Genomic DNA, 4,639 nt, shown 5'->3' on the forward strand with positions numbered 1-4,639 from the left:
TAATGTTTTTTTTTTACTTCAAGTGATGTTTTTTTTTTACTATAATAACCCTGGATATTTATTTATTTGTTTGTTTGTTTGTTTGTTTGTTTATTTAATTATTTATTTATTTTAGACTCAATGTAAACAAAATGATTCTGGCCCTAAATACATTTTAAAAATCCACATGGTGTTCCAAAATTTACCCTAAAATACCAATATTACTACAGCAATATTGCAGTAAATGCTGTTAAAATAAATTTTTTGAAATATTCTGATTCTTATACTGTTTAAAAGAGATCTAATATTTAGTTACAAATCCTGTAATTTACATTTAAGTCAGATTGATTGATAAAGAGCTCTTATGGTGATTTAATGTCTTAATATAAGCAGGGAAATGAAGTGATATGTGTCTGAACACGATAAGGCCAATGATGACATCCTTTAAGGGAAAGATACAGATACTCTGAGATCACAATAGGTTTCACTGACTTCTTCTTTTCCCTCCTTATTCAGCATGTTGGCCAAAGGCTTACTGGGATTCCACTCCCCGCTGCACTGTAAACCCTAATAAGTTCAGACTACTCAAATGATTTGAGGAAAGTGATTCCCTCAGTTCGTTTGAGTAATGGGAAAATGACAACTCGATTTATTGAGTTGAACGAATGTGGTCTCTTCATTGAATTAACTTAAATGTTTAAGTACAGATAACTTAAAAGGGCTAACAGACTAAACTTCCTAAATTTTCAGCTTATATATAAATATATATATTCTACTTGTATTAAATAATTTATAAATCATTAAAACAAGGTTTTTTTTCCACATCAACCACTTTATTAGGCTTATACTGCATTTACATTACTTATAACAGTAAGCTCACATTTATAAAATTCATGAACAAAATCATGAGCTCCTTTTTTAACAGTAAACTCATATTTTTGTCTGTAAGCCCACACTGTCATATTTTTAAAAGACATATGTACAACAAAATAGCTAATTTTTAATTTTAACAGTAAGCTCACATTTCCAGAAAGACATGAACAACAGCATCATGAGCTTACATTTTTTAAAGTACATTCACATTTTTTAACAGTAAACTCCTATTTTTGACTGTAAACTCACATTTAATATCACATTTTTAAACAAAACAGCTCATTTTTAATAGTAAGCTTACATTTTTAAAAGACATGAACAACAACATAAGCATTTTTTTTAACAGTTAACTGTTTTAAATGTAAACCTATTATTTATTTATTTTTTCACATTTTTACAAGACAAATTTGAGATATACCAGTTCCTTGGAGTGTGTGTTATACAAAAAAAAAAAAAAAAGGTGTTTCTTCTCTGTTGGTGAAAGTCTTACTGACTGTTAACATAAACATGTTTTTAATTTCCAATGTAAAGGTCATTTTCATTTTTTTTTTCTCAGCTGACAAGAAAAGCACAAAACCTGTAACATAAATTTGTCCAAACAGAAGGCACATTGATTCAGGAAGGTCACTTAGATTGTCCATCACCACTTTTCCAAGAGTTGAGAGGCTGAAGAGTAGTCCCATCTTCAACTATTACAATCCCCACTGACAACAGCAAGATTTGAGCTGTGATCATCAGACATCTATTAAAGATGAAAAAACATTATCAAATTAAAGTTGATTCACATGCATGCAAGCTCATGTAGATTTCAAACAGTGCAACTTAATCTTAAGGAACAGTTCACCCAAAAATGCAAATTCTGTCATTGCTCACTCTCATGTCATTCCACACCCCTAACACCTTTGTTCTTCTTCCAAACAAAAATTAAGATTTTTTTTAAGGAAACCCAAGAGATTTCTGTTTCTCCAGAGATCCAATGTAACATTTTCAAGGTCTAGAAAAAAAATCCATGAGACTTCAGTGGTTTAAACTCAATTTTATGAAGCAGCGCGAGTGTTTAGTGCAAAAACATGTAATTTACCACTTACAAAATAAAATTATTCAAGGCCTGTTCAGATTTCAGATCTTGCGTGAACACAAAACACATGCACTGTGATGCTCTCGTGAACATGCATTGGGGATCTGTATTTTTAATAGTTTTTATAGTTTGTTTCATGCAAACCTAAGCATGTGCGTTGTTTAATAAAATTGAGGTTAAATCACTGGAACCACATGTCTTTCTTACCTTTTCTTGTCTGTCTATGGAGAAATGGAAAACTCTTGAAAATTATTTTAAAAATCTTCATTTGTGTTCCAAAGAGGAACGGAAGTCTTACGAATATGGAATGACACGAGGGTAACTACTGACAAAATTCTAATTTTTGAGTGAAATAACACTTTAGATTCAAATTTCTATAATGAGTGTGAGTGATCTAATGTGTGCTTGTCTTTTTGACATTATTTTCTACATGGAATACTTACCAAACATGTCGAAGAAATCCCCAAACATCTCCAAACACAAGAGGTGGTCCTTGGAGCACAAGAGTTCGGTCCTCAGTCGGCTCTGACAACTTCTGTGTGAAAACAAAAAAACAATTATATTAAATCTAACCACTGGCTATTACTACTTTTTTTTAATGAAATTCATAACAGCATTTAAATCAGGGGTGTCAATTCTTGGAGGGACAGAGCCCTGCAGAGTTTAGATGAAATCCTAATTAAACACACCTGATCCAACTAAGTTAACGTTGTTACAACATTTTTGCACATCTTTCCCGACAGTAAAAAGTCAACAAATCGCTCACAGGGACATGTAAAACAGTCACAGCTCTCCTAATGGTAACTTGATTAAAAACAAAATGCAGATAGGATTGAATACATTTTATAAAATCTATTAAAAACGAATAATTAATATTATGCACCAAGAACACATTACATGAACAGAATTATTAATTAAAAACATAGGCCTATCTCTGTAAATGTGTCACAATTTCGTTAATTTTTAGCTTTGCATTGTTCTCCTCATGAAACCTTTAGTAAACCTGCATTAATAGCCACACGGATGCAATATACTGTTACAAACGTATTTTCATTCTCAACTGTTTATGACCATTTAAGACATAACTGACAAGGGTTTACGTGAATAATCACCAAGCGAGCGCCTCATTTTGAAATATTTTTGCGTGCATTTGACCGTTTATGCGCGCACCTTGAGGTAAAAGTGAACTTTAACGGTACATGTCCGTGTTTTGTTCCCTCATAAGCGCATACACAACAGCACAAGTTCTCATTCTCGCTTTTAAAAACACAACATCAAAGAAACATTAATAAATTAAGCAAGTCACAACGTACAGGCGTGTTAAACATTAACTTACCAGCGTAATCCATGGGCCTTCGTCACGACCGACTCCATCCCTGTCCCTGCCTGCTTCACGACCGCCTGCCTGCAAGTGCCGCTGGGGGAGGAAAAAAAAAGTTAAGCGGGAAATTCAAATGTTCTTATAGAAATTTAGAAACTCCGGCATATTTATAAGTACAAAATACTCCAAAAATAAAACGGAACCAAGCAAAATTTACACTTATATTTTACCATTAACCTACCTGTGTAACTTCACTCTAATGAATCTTTCACGACGGCTTTCTTCCCGCCTGCTTTACCGCCAGCTTACTTGTGCTGCTACTGGAGCAAAACAAAAAATAGCATTGGAATAACGTGTAAATCAATTAAAAAAAATGTATATGAGCGTTTAAATCTCTACTTACTGATTTAACTTTTGTCTTTCTTGTGTCAGATGGTTTCTGCTAGTGCGTCTGTCCTGCTGGTTCTTCAGCAAAATTCAGCATGACGAGAAAAAATACCGCCTTGTGTCATATAACTTATATCGACCAATCAGCGCGGTTGTCAAAGCAGAATTTCAAGTGCGACCAATCATTTTAAATAGACATTGTGAATCTTTCAAATTAATTAAAATGTTGAGTTCAGATAACTTAAAATATCAATTAAAAAGTTTTTTGCTGCCAAATGAGTAAGTTAACCACACCTGTTTAAGTTTTGATGCCAAAACTTGGTATTTTAAGTAATGTCAAGTTATATTAACTTAATCTCTTTATTAATGACAACAGCGGGGTTTACAGTGTGTGGCACGCAGGAAAAGCGATGTGACATAATACGCCTGTAATGCAGAAACACACGCCGTCAGGTCAGTGTGGTGTAATGTGTCCGCGAGTGTCTGCTGCAGTGCATTGTGGGTGTGGCGGAGGGTCAGGGTCACACCGACTGACAGAATTTGCAAATTGATGGAGTGGCAGGTTTGTCAGTAAAGATGACTTTGCTAATTTGTGGCTTTACTAATGCACCATCAGCACTGATTCACTCACATGCATGATGTCTGGGTTGATGTTTATTTTATTCTTGTAAACATGCATTTCAACTGGACAACAAACCAAACAATAACTTCAATTAAAATTGATATTTTGTGCATGTGATTAGCACAGAAAATGATTTTGAGCAAAAATGCATATACTGTTTTGGTAGTTTATTTATTTATTTTGTCATTCGTTTATTTTGCAATGATAATATTATTATTGTGTAAAATTCTGACCTCAACTTCTTAGCTAAAATAAAAACATTTTGAACAAATTTATATGTTATTCAAAATTTTATGGATTTTTTTGTTTATTTATTTGTTTGTTTGCTTTTTAAAGAGGCTCATACTAGTATTTTTATTTATATAATTGATATAAACAG

The 4,639-nt window shown here is 33.0% G+C and overlaps 1 long non-coding RNA gene across 1 annotated transcript; it reads right to left on the reverse strand.

The window, feature by feature from the left end:
- Nucleotides 1-557: 557 nt before the first annotated feature.
- On the reverse strand, nucleotides 558-4,006 carry LOC141317243 (uncharacterized). Its single transcript, XR_012351756.1, has 4 exons — nucleotides 3,493-4,006; nucleotides 3,267-3,347; nucleotides 2,374-2,465; nucleotides 558-1,594 (listed from the first exon to the last, which is right to left on the reverse strand). It is a non-coding gene; the product is annotated as an uncharacterized lncRNA (long non-coding RNA).
- Between the last annotated feature and the right edge of the window lie 633 nt (nucleotides 4,007-4,639).

Source organism: Garra rufa, unplaced genomic scaffold (assembly GCF_049309525.1).
Source record: "Garra rufa unplaced genomic scaffold, GarRuf1.0 hap1_unplaced_551, whole genome shotgun sequence".
NCBI lineage: Eukaryota > Metazoa > Chordata > Actinopteri > Cypriniformes > Cyprinidae > Garra > Garra rufa.